Source organism: Hippocampus zosterae, chromosome 1 (assembly GCF_025434085.1).
Source record: "Hippocampus zosterae strain Florida chromosome 1, ASM2543408v3, whole genome shotgun sequence".
Taxonomy (NCBI): domain Eukaryota; kingdom Metazoa; phylum Chordata; class Actinopteri; order Syngnathiformes; family Syngnathidae; genus Hippocampus; species Hippocampus zosterae.
The window spans coordinates 13,023,521-13,047,041 of record NC_067451.1 but is presented as its reverse complement, the minus strand read 5'-3'; the positions used below and the strand labels follow the sequence as shown (position 1 = coordinate 13,047,041).

The following is a 23,521-nucleotide window of genomic DNA, read 5'->3' as shown; positions in this document are numbered from 1 at the left end:
CTTCCAAATCTGTGGCATTATCCGTTTTTTCAGGGGTGCCTTTTTTTGTTTTGATCACTTCTAGAGGTGGAATATTGTACCGGACAGCTAGTATACGTATCATCTTTTCTGACAGGACATAAATGCCCACTGTACTGCAAGTGTCTCCAAAGGAATCGGCTCAGTGTCTTGAAATGGCGTTTGTGCCTTTGGGGCCAGCAGAAGACAGCTACAGCCACTCCAGCACCAATGACATAGTTGACTGGTTCCATTTAGCATGCTAGATTTAGCTTCATTAGAGAAGACGTGGCTGGGAAGGCACACGGAAAAAATTGAATGAGGGATAAGATGGGTGGAGCTGACAGACACTGTAGGCCAGGGCAGGACCACTTTGCAAAATGGCTGAACAAATGCAAAAACTATGATAAAACCTTATAAATATGACATTTATATATATATAAAATGGCCGGCCAGCCAGCAGAGGGAAGTGTAGTGATGTACCTGTTGGAGATAAATTAGGATTGCAAAAAAAAAAAGAAAAGAAAAAAAAATGTATTTTATTCAAAAAACAGTACTAGTAGTTGGCAAAAGAAAAGGGCAATGTCCTGAGTCCCTTTGTGGGCATGCCAAACAACAAAACAAGAAGAACCATACCATAGCATAGCAACAGAGCTCACCCAACGTAAAGGATGGTAGTTGGCGCAGTGAGATTGTACGTGAGTAAAACCTCACTCTTCAAAGCGACTGACTTGGTGGCCAGTGTTCTCAGCCTGGCGATGCGGTGTCGTCACTGATTTGAAGAAGCCCAAGTAGGTGGAAATCGGATGGCGCAGGAGCCGCCACCGTTACGCCAATGGGCGCAAAAGTTATACGGCACAATTAACAGTTTTATATCATACTTGTATCATACAATAACATGATTGCACAACACTACACTGGACCATTAGGTGCTTCCTGTTCTTCCATCTCGTACATGACGCTGGAGTGGGGCCTGATGGCTCGCTCCCAACTGTGCTTCTCTGACTAATTTTATTACGTTTATTGCTAGTTAGAAAACGAATCAGTGAGCTAGAAGGTACAAAATGACACTCACATAGCCTAATTAATAGAAAATTAAGTCATTTCTCCAAGACCGTGAAGGGTGGAGCTTATCAAAGCACCAGTCTTTAATAATTCAGCCAGGGGGACAGTTTAGTACCGGGGCTCGGTACCCATCCCTAATCAGGTTTGTGGCTCTTGAGTCTTAAACACATCTGGCTGTTTCGAGCTCGGCCTCACTTAGGCACGGCGATACTATGACTCCGCTGACATTAATTACTCCATGAATGTCATCACGACACTGTAATTCCTTTGTTAGTAATGTGATAGAAATAGGTGAAAAATAGTGGTTTTGTTTGCTTGTTAATGATACTGAATGTTTCAAGTTGACTGTTCTCGTACCTTTGTGCACAGGCCTGTATCGAATTTCATGCTCCCTGCTCATTCACCACTGCAGTACGATCCCAACTAAGGAGCTTGAGGTAATGTGGCAGTTTTATTTGTTTACAATGTTTAGGCTTCCCACAAATAGCATGTGACGCAGTCCTTCACTGAGAATAGTTACATTTAGGCAATCGACTGGGCTCGTTTCGTCACGAGAGCTGCAGCTCAATTCATTTGGAATGAAGCAAAAATCCAATAGAGTTTTCTAAGTGGCTCGAGGAAAGTAGAGAGTCAGAGGAATGTCGGGAAATGGATAAAAGGGGGAGGGGGGCGTTGTGGCGGTTTGCTGATTCTGTAATTTAAAATGGATAACATGCCGCTGCTATACTTGTGTAAACGTATAGACTGAGCAATGCCGCCGCTCCAATCCCATCTACTCGACTTAAATATGAATGACCGATAAAATATAGATGCTCCGCCACTGCTGTCAGTTACCGAACCCGTCTCCATATTTCCTTCTGTCTCTGAGAGTGTCTGCAAAGACCTCCCACTCAACCTTGTGTACCCCTCTGGCAACAACATAAACCTTGTTTGAGGAGCCAACAGTCCGTGCTCACTTCCATTACAAGATATGATGACATCTGTGAGACAAATTCCCTAGAAAAGCTCCAGCAGTGATGAGCGGTGGGGAATTAAACCAAGGCAGAGTTGCAGTAGTTTGCCTCAGAGATGACGGTGTCTGAGAAGTGAACTGGTGTGAGTCATGGCACCTCATGTGTCATGTGAATAATTATTGCATGCATGTGCGAATCTTCTTCACGACCCCACACGCCTTGTCCTCTGCAAGCTGCTCAGCTTCTCACTCCATTTGCTGCAGACTTCATACACATCTGCTCACAAAATGCATTTCTCTCCCTCTCCATCTTTCTGTCGCTCTCTTGCTCCCACTCTCTCTCACACACACACACACACACACACACACACACACACACACACACACACACACACACACACGCACGCACGCACGCACGCACGCACGCACGCACGCACGCACGCACGCACGCACGCACGCACGCACGCACACACACACGCACGCACACATACACTTCTGAGTCACGCAGCCTCTGAACACTTATTTGCAGCCTGTGACACAACAGCAGCCGCCTCTAAACAACGTCAGCCCAGAGCTCCCTCTCGTCTGCCTAATTACATTCGCCTTTGCTAAAGCAAGTTCACACACAACTGTGTGTGTTTGTGTGTGTGTGAGAGAGAGAGAGAGAGAAAGAGAATGAAAGAGAAAGTATGGGAAAAATGCAACACCCTTGCAAACTTTAGGCAACTCAGACATTCCTTTCTATGTAGTTGAAGACACAGCACATTAAAAAAAAGTCTGAAGCTTCCAAAAAGCTCTTGTGAAGTCAAGGATAAAAAGCCAGCAAGTAGGCGAGTGGATAGAAAGGTGGGAGGAGGGGATGGATACACCCTCTGAGAAGAGCAAGTGAGAAAATGCAGTGACGGGAAAAGTATCGTCTCAAGGGAAAATAATACCTCATTGATGTAACAATTTCCCCTTAACCTCAAACAATGCATTTCTGAGCAAAGAGGGACAGAAGCCTGGGAGTTTTCTTGATAAGGTGCATCCAAGTTCCTTCTCCTCAGTCCCTTTCTCAGGCTTGCTTTAGATTGCTTGAGCAGGAATTAGAACGTCTCTCGGTGAAATGACATTTTATTCAAGAATTTGGCTCTGTGATTAACCTGCTCAATTTGCTAATGCAACTGTAATCAAGCTTTTCATTTCTCCCAGAGGGGTTCCAAAGCTTTTGAAAGAGACAAATCATGTTAGTGATGAGCTCTATTCTGAGCTGTTTCCTCTTTACCTAACCTTCAAACGAAGAAGCAAACATGTTTTTGGAAACATCTCAAGAAGTAATGTTCATTCCATCCAAAAATCTAATATGCATGGCACAGCTGCAAACTGACATGACTCTTTACCTCAAATTGAAAGAACGAGCGAGTAGAACACGGTCCAGAGAAGAAGCCAAGAGGCCCATGGTCACTCTGGATGAGATGCTGAAATCCACAGCTCAGGTGGCACGGGACCACTACGAGCCATGAACTTCACAAATCTGGCCTTCATAGAAGAGTACGAAGAAGAATCATACCATTATCCGTGGGGAGAGAACTGTTGAAATCACATCTCTAAATTATAGTTGATTTCCCGAATTTATTCAAATGCCTGTAATATTAACAGAGCTGCATATTCATGTTTAAAATGTAGTTTGGTGATTGATTCAATCAAATTTGTTCTAAAAATTAGCAAGACATTTTTGTCTAGATAAGTGGTCACCAACGTGGTGTAATCGTAAGTTGATGACACTCGTAATGTTGTAAAAGTAAGAATTTAAAAATGTGAACACTGGCAGAGATTTTGAGATGTAAAGTGTCGCATGTGAGATGTGAGATGAAAATTTAAAACGGCACCATTATCCATCCATCCGTCTATTTGCAACACCGCATATCCTGAACGGACTCTTGTACAGCAACATTATGAAAAGTAATTTTAGTCAATGTCTTATTTTATAAGGGTGTATCAAGCTGGTTGCCCTTTGCATCGATCAGTTCTCAAGAAGTAGCTCTTAGTTGCAAAAAAGATTTGTGACCCCTGGTCTAGAATCTCGCTCATGTTTTTATGGAGAAAAATAGGGTGCTGCGAAGAAAATGAAACATATTTAGTGGATATGTTCGTTTTTTTGTTTTTATGAACAAGCAAAAAATGATATTTATTTTTATCCAAAAACCTGATCATCCAATAGAATGTTAAGAAGGATATCTGAATTGCAAAATATTCAATAGTTGCAGCCCTACCTGTGACTAATCCATACAGAATCCATATAAAACAAGACCGGCACTCAAACACATGAATGCTTCATTCATGTCAGGAAGTACAGTACATCCAAATAAAATATCAGGATAGATTTTACATTTATTTCCGGAACAAGTGATTACATTTTGTTGAAGTGAAGATTTATGGCCCATGCCTCTCATTGTGAGATATAAAACAAACTTCTTCTGAAGCAGTGTCACTTTCTACCCACTCCTGCTCTCACACAGATAGCAACAGTCCGTCTAAGTTTCAAAGCCTGTGAAATATTCATCAGTACCGAAAGGAAAAAAAAAAACTTTTAATACACGTAACAAGACACCACTGCTTTTGTCATCGCTCTCACTCACATTTCGCTCTTGTCTCTTTCCCCATCCCTCTTTCTGTGGTTCTCATGAATAATGGACACTTACAGAAGCCAATGTCTCAGATTGTTCCAGCTTTTGGATCCAGCTCTGACTGCTGCACTGATCAAAATCCTCTTCCTAATTAACCGTAAAGGTCTTTGTCATGCAAATGTGGGGCCACACAACAGTGACTATGTTGCGCTTGGGAGTTCAAACTCAAGGCTGACGTTGAACACCTGCAAACAAGTTGCACCCCATGAACAAATTCATGTCAGGGCATTCTTGTGTGACCATTGAAATGCAACAACAAAAACATTAATAACACAAATACAACATGAAACTCTCATCCTCTAAAATACAGCAACACAGAGACAAAACATTTTTGAAATGTATTTTTGTGCAGCCCACCTTTTATAAAAAACAGCTACCTTGAAATTGCATGAGTTCATTGCCCCGAAAATACCCAAGTTTTTTGTTCCATACTTAAAAAAAGTTGTGTGTGTGCGCGCGTGCACACACACACACACACACACACACACACACACCCTCCCGTCAGCTGAGGTAGGCTGTCTCCAGCAAGTTGCACAGAAAATGGATGGCTCGTTCAAGCTATAGTATGAGCTCTACATTGTAAATCTTAATGTGTCAAACACTTCAATTTATTTGCTGACAGTAAAATGTATTTTTTTGTTTGTTTTGCTGATTAAAATGCTGAGGGTTTTGGATGTGCTTCTTCAACTGACCTGGTGAGACTGACTTGAGCGCAATTCTCCTGAGAGATCGGAGATCGCATCACGCTGATTCTTGCCCGATTAATATTTAAAGGATGCAGTGTTCTGTTAAGTTAAACAGACCTGCAAGATAGCTTATGGAGGGTTATAACCTGCACATTCAAATTTCCTGACAAGGCAAGAAGACAATAGGCGGCACAACTCTGACTCATATCATTGAAACGTATTTATTTCCATGACGACTGTACTCCTCTATATCAATGTGTAGTCTATCCTCTTTTAATCCTCTCGTCTCTTCATTATGCTAATTAGGACCAAATTCATAAAGATCACACTCCTAAGTGCTCTTTTCTCTCTTTACTTCTATCTGGCTCGTGTTTCCCTTTGTGGTGTACTATGCTGATTTAATCACGATGGCTCAGAGACGTATGAGCATAAAAACACAGTTTTTAACCCTTCTGCCATTGATGTACTGTTTACTTAATGGTGTTAACAACCGATTTCACTGCAAATTAAATGTTAATTTTGCCCAGAAAGTATCAATTGAAGCACACTGGTTTGTGTTGTACCTGTGAGTGTGAATTTAAATAAGCCTTGTTTGCATGCTTCAGTGCCCGCGAGAATGTGCAACCTCACTTGCATTTAGTGTTCTGCCAGACGGTAAGCAAACACCCCTCTGTGAACTCTTTACAAATCTTGTCAGGCAATACACCAGCATTCTGCTCTTGATCACTCGAATGGGAAGATACTTTCTTGCTCCCTTTCATTTCATAATGCCAAATGTTATTTGATTTATGTTACACTATTCAATGTCGCCCTGACAAAATCGGTTAACAAAAATAAATACATCAATCATTGACCATATTTATCTATCTGCAAGCCAAACATGTTCCCGTAGCTCTCTTCTACTTCATAGCCGGAGGAGTGTTCTCCCACTGGCTATAAAAATCAGAGTGTGTCTCAAAAACAAAGGAGAGAGCTGAAGTTGCTTTTTGGCAACAGCAATACAAGACCGAAGAACAGATGGCAGATTTTATTAAAATACATTTTTTTTCCTTTTTTGTTTTTGCTTTTAGCACCGCATTTCTCTCTATTGCTTTCCCATAGACTCGTTTGACACAATTCTAATTGCGACTACTGTATAACGTAAAAGTGAATATTTCTCTCTTTTTTATTTCAGTAAGCTTTGGCACACCTAGCAACACACACACACACACACGCACACACACACACACACACACACACGCACACGCACACACGCACACACGCACACACACACACACACAGAGTATATATCCCAAACTTTGTTTCATTGTTACTCAAGATCCAAGATGATATGAATGCAAAAGTGTCAGGGTGGAGCATTCTTGAAAGAGTGTTTTGGGTGTTTTCATAACTTCGTCTTTTTTAGGTCAAAAAGTATAAATAATATGTAGAAATTAACTGAATTAACGTTTTATCATTTGTAATTAAAATTGTTTTATATACATGTTACAGATGTAGATGTTCTGATAATGCTTTTTTGGCATTCATGTCCAAGTCCCCATCCAATTCTTTGCCATTTCATTCAGAAAAAAAGGCGTTCATCCAATTGTTCTCAAATTAATGTAGAACGGTGCATGCATCAATGTGTATGTACACTTTTATTTGAAAGTTGTAACATCGTTTCACCACATAACAGCTTAATTGACTTTTCTCCAGACTGTGTTGGGGCATCCTATATTTTTGTTACAAACTATTGCTACTGAAGACAACACCGCAGAATTGTCCTGAAATTATGTCCAATCGCTAATTAAAGTCACTTTAAAAAATGGCTCAACTGGCTGTACGGCGCCTGTTGTGAGTGCTCAAGTTAATCGACATAATGACTCTGTATACTGGCTGACAGCCTGACACAGTTGCCGTTCCTACTGATCACTTTTTCATGAACCATTGTATTTTTTCAGAGTTTGAAATGTCCTGGATGAATGAAATTATAAGCATGGAAAAAGATCTGAAATTAGACATGAAACTGTATTTTGAAATCATGTCATTATTTCACTATACTAATTCAAAATATGATGCTCAGTATGACGTGCAGAACATTTCACCCATGCATTCGTTTTAATTATGTGATTTATTTCACACAGTCCAAATTAACACTGAAATTAGCCTGTACACGTGAAGCCATCAATCAGCAACTGTAACGGACTGTCTCAGCCCACCTTTTGCTCTCCGTCTCCCACTCATTTAAACCTGATGAAACAGTCATTGCCCTCAGCTACATTACTGCTCACTGGCTGCATTTAGTGTACATGTACAAAGTGAATCCGAGCTTTGGCGAAAGCCAGGAGAAAATAAGAGGGATTTTTGTGTTCGCCTGAAAGCAAACCTAAAAACGTTCGGTATGCTGAGTTTTATATCACATTTGATAAAAAAACATACATTTGTAGACCTGCCACAGGGCTACATCTTCCTATGACGCTCGTTTATCAGAACCACATGACAGAATTAGGGGTACTGGCAGCAAAGAAAATCGGCATACTCTGAACAGAGAGCTTGCATGTAAGAGAGAGAAACAGACACATATTGTCAAGGGAAGGGGTTGTCACATACGACCGAAGCAACGTCAAGATAGGAAAATGTCACAAGAAAAAAATAAATCTGAATAATTTCAGATTTAAATCAAAAGAGATACTTGCGAGCGTTAACTCAGCACTGCATGTTTGCTGTGAGAGGTCATGCTTAATGAGGTGGCTGGGAGCGCTGTGGGTGTATTTAACAATAATATGAAATGAAAGCAACATAAAAAGCTGCATATAAAAAGATTGGCAGGGTAGGGCAGATAAATACACATTATAACCTTTATAGAACTCAGCATGTTCACAAATCCACAGTTTAAATGTCAATGGCAGGAGGCAGCACAAAGTGCTGGATGTAGAGAGCACTTACTGTCAAGCTTTTGAATGATGATTTCAAGGATTCCCTGTCAAAGACAAGACATTTACATGAGTAGTGCTAGCTTTCCAGTCAATGCTTGTGGACACAATTTTCGATGAGCCTCTGAGTGATTAGCAACGTGACAAAAAGTAAGTTCAAATAGGTATTTCTACATGAGGTACAAAAGCCTTCACCAGCACGAGTCTAATATTACAGAGGTTTAAAAATGTAAGCGAGACAGAGAAATTGGGGGAGGTCGAGGGGGGCCTCAAGTCAAATTCCAGAGCAATAGCAAAAACGTACGGAATAGCATCTGTTACTGACAGACCAACAACAAATAAACTTTTAATTAATTGAAGTTTGCTCCCGAGTATTCCTTCTCAAATCTACACTGATGCTGTTACTGGGAACTAATGAGAGCTGCGCTTTAGCAGAGCAAATGTCCAACCTTATCACTTTAATCGTATTTTTTAAATATAAATCAATGAGCTGGTTAAGTTTAAAGGGTGAAATTGGTTTTAATGATTTGCTTATATAGCTGGCCATGAAGAAATTAAGCAAGTTATCTCCTTCATTTGTAATCACTAACATGCAAACAAACCACAAGGGTTATGAGTGTGTGACACCGTCGAGCAGTTCTCAACACATTGGAGCCAGTCCAGAACCGCAAAAACACGGTTTGAAAAAAAAAAAAAGAAACAACAAAAGGATGAATGAGGCCCTTAGTAACATGGTTGGTTAGTGATGGCAAGATTCGTTTGTAGAGGAGTATTCAATTTGAATGAACAGGTGGAGCCCGGAAACAACTCCCTGTCTGCAAACTCCATGAGATGCAGAGATCCATGTCGAGAGATAGTTGTCCAACTTTCCCGTGCAGCTCCTTTGCAGCCCAAATATGAGGTTTGTGATGACAGCGGAACATTTAATAGACTACCACAATTGATGGAAGTGGTCTCGCGTTAGAGCCGATCGTCCATTAAATTGAGGTCCTTTATTTGTGAGGTCAGCATATTTGAGGTTGAGGTCAGCATGCTAAAGTATTTTCACACTGAATCCACCCAACTGTGGAGCTTACTTCAGTGTTTGGAAATTAGGATGAATATATGCCTTTGAGCATTGTTATATTACCTGTCTGTATGTGTTCCTTCGGCATTTGTGCGTGATTATTTGCCATTTGAGGGAATATCACTCCCCAAAGTCAATGCAAATTTTCTGTGAGCATGTCAATGGGAGTTTAAATTGACTTAAGCATTAACACTGGTAATGTTTTTAAAACAAAGCATGTGTTTTATTGAAACATACAATATCTGTAATTCTTTTTGTTGTGTGTATAGTTTTCCATTAAACTAATTAAATTAAATTTCAATTAACTTCCGAGCCTTGGTTCATTTTGCAAACTATGTATAGTGAACATGTACTATTTTGTGAGGTGTCTAAGGCAGTGTATGACCAAGATAAGAATTGGTCCACCTGATTTAGCACTGTTTAATGATTACTGATGAAGTTGCTCAGTTAAATACAGACCAACAATTAAGAACCTGCCAGTCCAGAGTCCAAGTTACTAATGAGCTGGAGCTTGCCCAGGCCTGTGCACCTTTGTGTTGAGGTGTGTGTCAAACCTAATGGAAGCGCTTGTTTTAATCACACCAGAATCTTAAAGGCTTTGCCGTTGCTGTCACTTTCAATGTCTGTACAAGCTTTATCTCATGGGGCTGAAGCTCGACAGATGGGCGAGGGTTCAGGAGGGGAAAAAAAGTCCTTGACTGGGCCTGGGGTGGTGACTGTTGCATTCGGCTTTTCACATCTGCCATTTACACACGGCAAAGCTGACCTTACCTCCCACGGGCCATTGTAGAAGCCAATCAAATCACCACAATATTACTGCCGTTGGCATTTCCATGCTTATCTTATTCTTTAACCTCGTTTATCATGGCATCTGAATTTGTGATTGTTTCTCATAACCTGCATCTGCCCTCATTTCATTTGTCTACTTTGTCCCATTCTTTTTTTTCATTCAGTTTTTTTTTTCAAGCCAATCTTATTCGAAGTAAACAATTGCTGCTTTCTAATTCAAAGCATAATTTCCGTACTGACTGGCTGACCTTTTCCACCACATCTGTTCTACCATTTTTTGGTATCGCTGATGTCCTCCACGTGACTTTTCCTCATCTGTCATCTTTTCTAGCAATCTCTTTTTTTTTAAATTAAAAATAAATAAATAAATAAATACGACTTTATTGAACTGGTTTGCGAAAAATTTAGCAAAACAGAAAACCTGGCATTCTTCTCCAAATAGCTCTGTCTTAAGAAATAGAAGCTCTTCATCCTGTGTATGTTTTGGCAAGTGTGTGTGTCACATTGAAAGCACAAAGGCACACTGGCATTTTAACAGTGCTCATATGAGTGACACACATTGACACACGCATGCATCCAACACAATAACAAAATCCTTAAATGCATTTGTATGCATCATTCTGTCTTTCTTACTGCCTGCTCATTCCCACTTTTTGAACCCCAATCTCCTCTAAAAGAGGATTTATGAGGGGTCACACCGCATCACTCCAGCGCAACACAATCTCAATTGGATGCAGTACAACCGTATTCCAGATATCCTTGAAATCGAGGCATTACTGGAATGCAACTATTTGACATCTCTATCTTTTATCGTCACTTATGCAGACTGAACATCAATGCAAGTGATGGTAGATTCTTCAGTATTGTGTATTTCAAGGTATTGCGTCATGTATGTAATGTCACATTTAAATTGAATCAACATTCTGATCGGAATAAACTTTTGTCTGTTTTGGTAGACAGACACCCGTGTGCTCAGTGGAAAAAGGAGGCAACTTCATTTTTGGTGCTGCAGCTAGTCGACCGTGTTTGGAACCGCATTGCACCTCTCTGGGCGTTCCGGTGGACCGAGCTGCTGCTGACACATCTAGCAATTCGGTTAAAGAAAGTAGAGTGCCTTCAGTGTGAAACTGGGCACGTCTTAATCTTCCTGCGGTGGCAAGAGTAGTTTTGCCTATTTGTGAATTTGGTAGACGCACCACACGTCACTGGGTGTTCTGGCTGATGCAACGGGCACGCCCCCGGCACATCTCACAATTTTGTGACAAAAAGTAAACTCATACTACGTCTGACTGTGAGCACGGATGGTTGTTCGTCTCTGTGTGCCCTGCAATTGGCTGGTATCGGATCGGAACTCTTTATCTGGGAGATCCTCAAAATCAGGTAACTTGGACTCACACATGGGTGCAAAAAATTGTGATGGAGACATCCCTAGACAACTCTTCAGACTCTGCGAAGACACAAAATAGGACTGGTCTGGGACGACATTGCACACGATTTTAGTGTGTCCTCGAGGGAATCCTGTCCAAATAACCAGGAGAACATATGTGAAGTCAGTGATCATATCCCAAAGGTTTTAGGAGAATACCTTAAATGTCAGGGTTTCCAATTTCCTGCACACCGTATTCATCCAACCATGCCTTAATGGTCCTTTCTTTGTGCACAGGAGATGCAGTTATAGTTCCTACGTAGTTGGAAGTGTAAAACATTCAGGGGGAACGAATGTGACATTGTCTGACTTCTTCCATCCATCCATCCATCCATTTTCCGAACCGTTTGATCCTCACTAGGGTCCCGGGGGGTGCTGGAGCCTATCCCAGCCGTCTTCGGGCAGTAGGCGGGGGACACCCAGAATCAGTTGCCAGCGAATCACAGGGCACACAGAGACGAACAACCATCCACGCCCACACTCACAATTTAGAGTGACCAATCAGCCTGACATGCATGTTTTTGGAATGTGGGAGGAAACTAGAGCACCCAGAGAAAACCCACGCAGGCCCGGGGAGAAGATGCAAACTCCGCACAGGGAGGCTGGAGCTGGAATCGAACCTCCTCACTGTGAAGCCGACGTGCTAACCACTGGACTACCGGGCCACCCTTGTCTGACTTCTTATTGTTTATTATATTTAAAAATGTGTGTTCAAGACTTGTCCATTTTGGGGGCTTTTTCCAGTGTTTTCTAGTGCCTATATGTTTCCCTGAAGACATTTTCATCCAATTACCAGCCTGGCAGTCTTTTCCAAATGAGTTTTAATGCCTCTGTCTCCCTTCTTTCTCTTAATTGTGCTCTAACACCTTCATATTCTGTTCGCGCTTACTCTGTCAGCCTGCAGCAGGCTTTATTTCTCCTTTTTGCATCGCGGTGTTGTTTGACTGGATCAGCTGTGCGCTGAGAGGGAGTTTCAGGCTGATTAAAGAGATGATTTATCAGGGCAAGATGTTGAAGAAATTCCCTGATCAGTCCTCATATCGCATCCCTTCAAATAAGCTCCATCCATGCAACCAACCACAGAATCTACTCAGTCCCAAGACGCAGGCATTTGTATTCATGCATGTATATATCCATTCGTCAATGGATGCTACAGCTTCTTGTTGACTTTGAAACTTAGCTTGTAGCCGACGTGTGCACATTTTGAGCATGACGTTTCTGATCCACTGGTTAAAGGGATCATGGTTGCAATGAAAACATGAAATGGTTTGAGGATTTTATTTTATTTTTTTAATGTAACAAAATTATTCAGGGAGGCTGAAGGACATTCTCGTGAGGCTTTATCCTCACTAAAATAGGCCTAACAATGCCAATGGCTTTAAGCAACTGATACTTTAACACACAAGGAACAGCAACACATACGGTGAACCAATGAACAGCATTGACTCATACTGAAAGATATATATTCTCTCCGCCCTGAAGGAAAAGCAATTTTTACTGGCTCTTTTCCACAAGACCTCATTGATATCCAGTGCAATGTGGTTCTGCACCGTGCAACTCTAAATTTGCCTGTATGCTGTAAAGTAAAATGTGTATTGCTTAGAAATCAGTGAGTAAGTGGTGGGTGTAAAGAATGGATTGCAATTTGTCCTGATACTGTATCTTAAGAGAATCATGACAGTGGGTAGTCGTGGTCATTTCTTTCAAATATCCTAAAAACGTTCTCTCATGCCACATTAAGAACGAGCATCGACTGAAGTCAACAGTCTGGAGTTCACAGTGGTTTATAAAAGTATGATAGTCTCAGAGCGATCTCTTCATCAATAATGCATGCCTTCTAAAAGAAGTACCGTATTTTCACGACTATAAGGCGCCATTAAAAGTCTTAAATTTTCTCCAAAATGGACAGGACGCCTTATGGTGCGGAGCGTCCTTTATATGCGCTGAGTTCCAAAATCTGACTGACAGCCGACACGCTGTTTATATAGAGAAAAGGCAGAAGTGACTGTGGCCAGGCATGCGGGAAAGAAGTCGGCCAATCAGGGAAGGGTGGGCGTGTATATATACATATATGGAGAGGGAGAGAAAGAGAGAGAGAGAGGGAGAGAGAGGACAGGCAAGCTAGTCCGCCAATGGTGAAGGGTGGGCGTGTAAGTGGACGCTAAAGGGAGGGACGCCTCAAGCCAGTACCAACACTTGTATAGAGTGTGGCAATGTGCATTGTTGCAAAACAACTCCGGTTTTGGTTTCTAAGAACCCCTGAAAATAAATTCGACAAAAAGACACGCCTACTAAGCTCAGTTCAAACTTAAAGCCACCAGTTATGCTTTTGGCATGCTTGCCCATCTCACAGCAGCGGTGAAAAACCAAGTCAAGCAAATGAACTCTGAGCTTGCCGTTATTCCCGGAGGCTTGACTAAAGAACTCCAACCGCTGGACATTGGCATCAACCGGGCGTTCAAAGTAAAGTTGCGAACGGCATGGGAACAATGGATGATCGGTGGCAAACACAACTTTACAAAGAGTGAGAGGCAGCGCTTGGCGAGTTACGCCACAATACGCAACAACGAGAGGGAACGCGGCGTTTTTGATGGATTACGGTACTTGCACAATTGTTCAATTCTTTCTACACACACACGCGCTGCCACCATGTTTCGTTCTGTTCTTTACTTTCAAATGTGGGAAAGCTTCACACGAGAGAAATGTTGACTTTGCTGTTGCTACTCCTTCTTTCCGCTCGGCAATGCGTAGCAACTCACACTAGCATGTGATGCATTCAATGACAACTGAGATATGCAGTCCTATGCTTCTGATACAGAGGATGATGACTTTGATGGATTTCTGGGTGATGATTGATCGAAAAACGTGAGAACATTGTACGATGGCTAAATAAAATACACCCGAACTCAGTTCTGCTTTCGTTGCCTTTTTAAAAACGTGTTTTTAGCTTATCTGTATGTCTTGGCGTGCTACCGTATGCTTCAAGCTAACGTGTTAGAGTGCACGCATGCATGCCGTATGTTTAAGCTGGCGTATGTTTTACCACTGTAAAACTGCGGCCATTAGTACGATGCGTCCTGTGTATGTGTAAAATACAGAAATGTCACCCATTAATGAGACTGCGGCCATTAGTACGGTACGTCGAATAGTCGTGAAAATACGGTAGATTCAATGAGAAGGCCACTTTTACCAGGCTGTGGCTTTCATTTTCCCTTTTTTTGTGATTAAATAGTGACTAACTCACCTTTTTGTTCAATCCATTTTCTGTCACCCATCCTTAATCTACTTCTGCCTCAGTTAGTGATTTCCTATATTTCTCAAGAAGATTTTCACATGCTCCAGAAAACAGTCGATTTTATGGGAACCCAAAGCCAACATAACTGTGGATCGCAGCTTTATGTGAGCCAAAACACAAAAATCAATGTCTACTGTGCATCAACAAATCTTTTGTCCAAAATGCATATACAACTATCAGTGTGTATTAAAAGCATATTGCATCTAGACAGATAGATGTTTAAAATATTATGCTTTTAGTTTTGCATTGATTTACAAGAGAGTGGGTATTTAATGAAAAGCAGTTTACCGGGGTAGAAGGTGAAAAAAAATCTAGCAAAATCTCAAACTCAAAAAGACCTTCCATTAAACAATTATGTCTCCACTGTTACACATCTGCTGTGGATTTAAGCCAGGATTTATTTGCCTCGTCCTTTCAAAAAGAGCTCATCAAAAACGGACATCTCAGTGCAAATTCACATCAGTAATGTGTTTTGCCAAAGTGATGTAATTAGATCACTGCAACCGCACCAATTCCTAAGGGGAGTTGGCAGTGACCAGCTCTAGTCATGGAATACATGTACTGCCGTTAGGTAATTAGGATGAAAAAAAAAAAAGTTACTGAATTTTGCTCCAGTTACAAATACCAAAAAAAAAAAAAAACTGAATTCACAGTCCGGAAACACAGGAAGTTTTATGGACTAAATTTTGCTCTAAAAAGGTTATTTGTTCCAAGTCTAAACAGGGTAAATGAGAGTAGAAAGTCAATATTGCATCAAATTGTTTTCAGTGTAAAATTTATTCGTCATTCTCAACTTTTACTCAACTTTCAACAGGGGAAAACAATGTTGTCTTTTTACAGTAAAATGTACCCCATACAATGTACCGTGCACATTTAGCAAAAACTGATATTCTCAGGATTACAATTTAATGTGAAGCGGTGGTCGATCAATTTGCCCCCAAAAAAAGAACAAAATCCCACAAGTTTTTAATCTTTCGCCTCCACACACATCACTCTGTTAAACCCCTGCGGCAAATTCCAAGTTGGCTTCCAGCTGGCCTTGGCCTGGCCGGGGATCAGGCTGTTTAGCCGGGTGGAGCAGAGGTGCGCCCACTGCGATAGTCCTCCTGTTCCAAGTGCCTAATCACCCAGGACCCCATTCCAGCCACGGCCAACAGGCGGTGGGAAGCCCCCCCGACACCTCGAAACGCAACCCCCAGACTGCCCTTCTGTCATGGGCAGTGTCTCCGGCACTTATCTTTTGACAACTAACAAGAGTGAAATGTATAACAGAGCTGATGATGAGATTATATTGAGAGAAAAAAAACAAGTCAAAATACAATTTTTTCCATTCAAGCCTTATTTTATCCTCCACATCTCCGCAATAATAAATATTGATCATCTGGTATCAGGTCACACAGAGAATATGACTAAAAATATTTTATTACTCATCAGTCGAAAACAAAGTTGCTTCATTTTGAAAATGTTCAAATCATCATGTTCAAATCATCACACAGCTCTTCTTGGTCATTGAATCTGAAAACTTCACAAGTAAGCAAAAATGAGGGGGAAAAAGACCAAGCAATGAGACAGAAAAAGAGCCAAAAATTTCTAGTGAAAAAGTGCATTTTGGGGGAACCCCAATTTTTTTTTGTGTTTGTTCGTTTGTTTGTTTTTACAAAAATATCTTCTATGCAGCCCCACTAGTCCAAATTCAGCATTCTGATTAATATTGTGTTTGTGGAATACGAGTAGTAAAATCCACCCATCCACCCGGGGTGGCCATTTTACCACTTGCTGTCAACTGAAAATGACATCACAGTTGCTTGGGACTCAGGTAACAATCAATCATCAGCCAAAATTAATTTCGTAGAGAGGCTTTCCAGAATAAAACAGTACTGTTTTACATACCACTGCGGTCAACAGATACAACTGTAAGATTTGGGCTTGTACTACTGTAGTACAACCACTAGAGGCAAGTTTTGTGTTTGATGGGGAACAGAGATAGACTGGATGTATTTCAGCTAATTCACTTCAATTGAGAAATTAGTTCAACCACACTTGAAGTGTTTATCTTCCGCTTTTTCCTTTTGCAGCCTGTTTCACTGATCCTTTCAGGCAAAGACAGAGTGTCGGCCTTGAATGGTGCTGCAATATAACCCATCAGCTGAAGGATTTCTTATCAATCCGATTGTCTTTTTAAACAAAATGACTGAGTCACCAAAGATTATTTTATCTGATGTTATACTTTTACACTTTTTCCACACAATTCCTCCGAGTCTTCGTGAAAGTAACAATTTTGCACCTTGGCTGCATGAAAGCTATGCGACTCATTCCTGTGGTCAGCTTATGGAGTAAATAAAACCGTGTCAAGAGGCTAGCTGCCCTCATGGCACATCGCGTGGGAGGACAACAGGGAGTTTAATGACAGCAGACAAGAATTCTCTGCCGGGTTTGTGGAGAGCCGTCTTTGCACCACATGCTCAAACACACATGCATTGAAGAGAAACGACGTTAGTGAAGATATAATTCATTCATTGCGTGCCTTCAGTTTTCTTATACTTGATTGTATTTTCTTTTATGTTACACTATTACTATAGTTGATAGCTGTTGCATTAACTGTTGCATCCATTTAGTCATAACGTGTGTGCGGGTGTATGTTTTGTTTATTGTAGAGCTCATTCATTACACGGAGAAGCTGGATATGAAAAAAATAGACTAATGCATGCAACATAATTTTATTTACGTGAACTTTGACATTTAGGAGGGAAAAAGAAAAACCTGTCTCGCTTCATTTGAAATTGAGTTTCAATGAACAAAGCTGAGTGGTTAGAGGCATGAAATGTGAACATAATCAAAGTTGTGAGATTTTGTTGAATAAGTGAGACAATAAGAGAATTGTTTGAATGGAAATTTGAGAAGTGGGTAGTCACGGTGTTTGGCACCAAGAACCAAAAGACATGAAGACATTTTAAATCAACATGAAGACATTTAAAAAGGGATAAGGGCACTTTACTCTCTCTCTGCTTCCTATCATCCCTCTTGGCTACCTACTCTTCTCCTTTCCCTGTGCTGCTATTGCGACTCCATCTTTGTCCACAAGCTCCATCTCTGGGGTTTACTAACTAGCTCATGTGGCTCTGAAGAATTTCCAATGTGGGATGAGAGCCTTTTTCTTTGGTCGAAACACAGACAAGCTGTGTGAAGATTAAAGTGCTACCTCCCCAAGACTGCGCCAAGACACCAAGAGCGATGACAATGTCGAGCAGGGGTGTCCAAACCTGGTCCCTCACTTCATACTGTTAGGTGGCGCGAGCCCTCGTCGTGTAACACAATTAGATTACACGTACCGATCCATTCGAAGGAATCAGGCTTAACCAAATGCACTCTTTTCTTAGGAAAAAGCCCTAATTGTGATTCTGACACCACCTGGTGCCATCGCCATAATCTTTCCTACTAATGTCATGAGGCACGAAAATACAGTGTATTGCTTTGCGCAAATATAATTAAAGAAAAACTGTTGATTATTGAAAAAAGGAAAACAATTGATTGTTCATTTTTAAGCCAATTGTCTTATTTTCCCCGGTTCTGTATAATTCTTCTTTAACCTGGCAAAAATATATTGAGCCAGAATATGCAATTATTTTAAAGAATGTTCATGTAAACACTCGAATAATAAAATATAAAATAGTTGCAGCCGCAATGCAAACCCTGAATAAATCGGTGTGAATAATTATTGTGACCAATCATTCATGTGATCCGTGTCTCTATGTCGAAGAATATCATTAGTAATTCATGAAAAGTAATATGAGTAGATCTTTTATTTCCAAAGTGTTTATCAATACTCAAGAAGTAGCTCTCAGTTTCAAAAAAGTTGGCGTCGCCTGCTCTTTATTTCGCTTGTTTTGGATTCCCCATTATGTCACGTAGGTAAGAAGATTAAGGTAGAATTTCGGCATGACCTGACACACACACACACACACACACACACACACACACACACACACACACACATAAGATGACGTTTAAAAGTGGCAGAGAAACCAGGCTGAATTTGTCCTGGTACCGTGGAGGGGAGTTGATTTTAGTGAGGCTGGCAGCCATGGATGGCTGGGAGCCACAGAGGCTTTGGTCCGCCTCTCAAATGTTGCACAACCGTGCAGTCATGTCTGACTGTGTGACTGCGTATGTGCCTGATTTATTTTGTATTCCAAAGTATTCATTCATTGCTTAAAAAAAAAACAGGAAAGGGGAAGCACAAGCAATGTTGCTCTCTGTGAGAGATTGTGGTAATCCCAGTGGATCTAAACGCTGATCCTCTTTGACTCTCAAAGTGTAAGGGGTCACACCAAGCTTGAGCTGGGAGCAGAAATCAGAGCAGATAAAATATTTGGAAGCTAAATTCCCCCACGACAGACTGGAAAGGATAAACTTTTTATCAATGCAGTGAAATATGGATTTTAAAAAATCTAAATTAGCAGTCAGCATCTACTATACATGTGTGTGTGTGTTTGTGTACATGAGGTGAAAAACAAAAATCAGAGGTATATTGGGACATTAGCGATTCAAATATTGTGACAGCAGCACTGCCAAATTGAAGGCCATGAAGATGAGCTTGTGGGCTCCAACTGTAGTACAAGGATGAGGGTGAAGCCCAGCAAACAGTCCAGATGGGTCAGCAGCACATCAGCCAAATCCATCTTTAACCAGCAGGATCAGGGAGTCCTACCTCACAACTAGAAGGGCAGTGATCTCCCTCACATGCACAATCTTACAGTCTCATACACACGTGCGCGCACACACACATACACACACACACACTGCATGCAAAAATCACTGTGTCTGTTTCCGGACATATTGTTTGAGAAAGTGACCAAATGGAAGCAAACTCATTGCTATGCGAACTGCAGTAATATAGTATATAGCCTTATTGATTACCATCCATAAAAAATGGTTTGTGTCCCTTTCAGTAGGCTGTAATATAAGGTATTAAGTCTTTTTCCAAACTTGTTTATTTTCATATGGACTGGAGCACTTCAGATGCCAAGTGGGTTTTCCCTTATATTAAGCATATTGATTTTAAAACATTTATGCAACATTGCTCCGCACCACTGCTTTTAGAATATTCTCTGGAGAGTTGTTTGGTGCTGTGAAAGCTTGTAGCATTCGCCTGCTTGTTCTTTCTTTTATGAACTGAATTGTGGCAGGAATATACTTGTATGTGTAACTAAGTCATTTTGTACTTGCTCAACCAACATCTTACAATTGACGTATCCCGATGAGTTCCTGGTGATATTTTCTAACTCTTAATGACTTATTACAGAATTGACTGATAACTCATGAAAGGTTCCGAGTTGTCAGGGGAGAGGTTTAGAAAATAGTTTTCGCTCTGCCGTTTTGAAATGTGTGATTATGCAAATCGGCTTCAGTGTCTTCTTGACTGCGGCACGGGAAAAGCTGAGGTATTGAGACGGAAATGCCAACAATTACAATTACAATTTGTAAGAGTATTTGTCAGAAAACTGCGGGGAACCTTTAAAAAGAAATAAAAATGAGCATGAATTGGATTTGGGGCAAATTGTTATCACAGATGTTCCAGTGCTGCGATTGAAATAAGGAACCCAGTTTCACTGCTGTCAAAAGAACGCTCACCCACTGAGCTTCTATTTCTTTAGTTCAGCTTACCCGGCGTGTGATCCACTTTCCAATGGTACCAAATGCTCTTTTATTGCATTCATTGGTAACACCAGAACAGCTCATGCTTCGAAAGAAGTGAAAGGGGTTCCATTGTGCAATATTTTCACTGAATTGTTAATAATGTGGCTAAGCAAAGACGACACCTGGGGATGAGAAAATAGGACAAAAGAAAAGACAATCCCAATTGAATGACTTTATTTTTCTTTGAGGAAATAAAATAGCTAAAAACCATAATACAGGATGCACCACCATTTTGTTCCCCTGATTCCTACCAGCTTAGGGTGCGAATAGATCAGCCAAGATATCAAAGAGCTGCGGGATAGCTCAAACAATTCAAACAATTTAGTTGGCCAACCTAATCTTGACTGTGGAACAAAAACAAGTCGGAATACAAAGAAATTACATTTACTGAGCCTTTCTGATCTCGCTTATAGTTTTGATTTGCCAGGTTTTTTGGGAGGGAGGCGGGGGGTAGTGAAATGCAGTGCAGTGGAGAACGAAGTCAAAGGAAGAGTTAACAACCCTAAAAAGAATGTATTGTTTTTTACATCACTCTCCAGGTAAAGACAATGTAATTGAAAGGAACAAATTGGACTCTGAATGTGCACTGCAAAAACATGGACTACAGAGACAAACCACTCAAACATTTAATCAACCAGTCAGGGTTGGGCTGGATCCCTCAGCTCAGTCTGAATCTTAATTGTGCATTTCACTGAGACATTTTGGACAGTTTTATGACTTCATCTTTGGGGGAAGAGTTACATTTTTAATTGTTTTCAATATATTGCATGTTGCCATATGACCCAATACTTAAGCCAAAGAAAGGCATGGAGTAGGTCTCCCAGATATACTACTTAGCGTGGATATATACAATGCAGAGTTTGAAAGCACTTTTGTGGCATGGACTTGACCTTTCTGAATGCAAATACTCCACCACTCATTTGGTCACAAGTCATTCATGGTATTCTTGGGAAAATCACCATTACGACTCACATTCAGACCTACGGACAATTTAGAGACATCAAAAAACTCAAAACGTGTTCATGGATGAGAAAGTTGTTTTTGATGCTCAATGAATTTGATTTTTCCTGCAGCAACTCCTATTCAACAACCCTGTTCCCATTCTGCTTCAAACGACCACTGGATTTAAACAAACACAGAAGGCGGTTGAAGTGATTTTGTCGGTACGCTCCACGTGCTAAATCCATGAAAATCCCTGGAACAAAATCCAGAAAAATAGCATATGGCTTGAGCATTTGCTGCTTGATAAAGGCTAAGCAAACAGGGATAAACAAGTATTTTTTTTGGCACCAGCAATTTTTTTAATACAGATCTTATATCTGATGTGGGCTTATTGTTATTGTTTTGAAAAATAGCATCCAATATGGAGGGCACGTGACTTGACTCACTTTTTCCTGATACACGCTTTTGCCTGTGTTTACAAAATAACTTATGAGACAGAATGTATAACAGATTCTATATTCCGTGTTTGACCAATTAAGTATTCTGCATCTTTGGCAAATATAGCAGTGTACGCTAACTGTCCTATTTTAAATGAGTATGGATGTTCAGCAATAATTGAGTGCAAAGTCCCAGATGAAAACTTACAAAACCGGTGGTCGGTTGGAAAGCAGAAATGATTTTAATCAGAACATTTATTATTATTATTATTTGTTTTAATTGGAGCTGTGATTAATCCTTAAACCAAGCAGAGGAGAATCCCACATCCTCAAATTAACCATCAAACGTGTCAATAAAAAGGAACATTTCAAACCTGGATGATCTCGGTGACTTCACAGCTATAAAAAAAGTCATTGAAGACCTTTCCCACAATCATATTTTTCAATCAGCATAAAGACGATGATATAACAAAGGCAGTGGGGTAGACAAACACAATTACACACTTCGCTGAGATAAACAAACGCACACACGCACATACGCGGTCATGACGTACGCTTTCTATACGCAGTGCCACAGACACGAAGAAAAAGCAATCTTAAGGCGAGATGACGCCTGGTCACAACTGGAAGCCGGGGAACTAACTTAAAACGTGGCTGGCCAAAACATATTAATATCACTTATCCAATGTTTTATACTCAGAGGGCATATTAATGTAGAGCTCCATAAGCATCAACTGTGAATGATAAGGTCCTTCACTGTGAGCCTTTGTTTGTTGTTTTGTGCGTGTTAGGTGAGATTAGGATGATTCACCTTGATTTGTGGAACATTCACCTCTTCTGCACCGAGGTGAGCAGGAGACTGAACGGGGTTGGTCTGACATAAAGGTGCTTCCACAAAGGATTATGTTACAGCCCTCTTTATGTCGCCTTGCTTTCTCATTCCCACACAAGTCTTCCGTGATATCCTGGCACAATGTTGTGTCGTGTTAGTATCATGATATACCACACACATGATTAATGTTAGCATTATAATAAATGAAAGGAGTTTGATGTGGACATACAGGAAGAGTGTGCCCTCGTGTGACACTGTGTTAGTCAGCCATAGTGGGCCCTACCCCAAGCCAATGGAGGCCTGGATCTCGAAGAGTGATTTTTTTTTTCTTTTTACATTTTGATATTACTTTGTCATAGTAGCATTGTTGAACAATAACGTATTAAAATATAGATATCAGAAATAATGATGTGATTTTGTTTGATTGATGGCTAGTCTTACCTGCAGCAGCCTATAACAGCCTTATTGAAAATAATGTTTGGTGCACAGACTTATACGTGACAAATTCCTTCACGTTGGTGTGCAAGAGTCCTGCCAATTTTTGAATCTGCAAGTTTTCTTGTGTGGCATCGCGTTGTATTGCAGATATGTCAGTCAGACATGGAAGTATTTATAAAAATTGAAGACATTGCGGTAGACTAGCGGTGGAACACTCTAAAACATCACCGTAAAAATAGCTTCTCACCTGCAACTGTGATTGTGGCATAGACATTTCAGACTTTTTAATTGAATTATGATCATGTCATGACTCCCGACTGA

At 40.7% G+C, this 23,521-nt stretch overlaps 2 protein-coding genes across 15 annotated transcripts in view; one reads left to right on the top strand and one right to left on the bottom strand.

The window, feature by feature from the left end:
- The window catches only part of tenm2a (teneurin transmembrane protein 2a), a 215,081-nt gene that overhangs the window by 179,428 nt on the left and 12,132 nt on the right, over nt 1-23,521 (bottom strand). The window contains exon 2 of one of the 13 annotated variants that reach the window (XM_052057305.1): nt 8,292-8,325. The exons of the other annotated variants lie outside the window; for them this stretch is intronic. The gene's annotated coding sequence lies outside the window, so the exon portion shown is untranslated. The remainder of the gene's footprint in view (nt 1-8,291; nt 8,326-23,521) is intronic. 13 annotated transcript variants of the gene reach the window in all.
- The window catches only part of cnot7 (CCR4-NOT transcription complex, subunit 7), a 256,938-nt gene that overhangs the window by 221,626 nt on the left and 11,791 nt on the right, over nt 1-23,521 (top strand). The gene's annotated exons all lie outside the window — the stretch shown is intronic.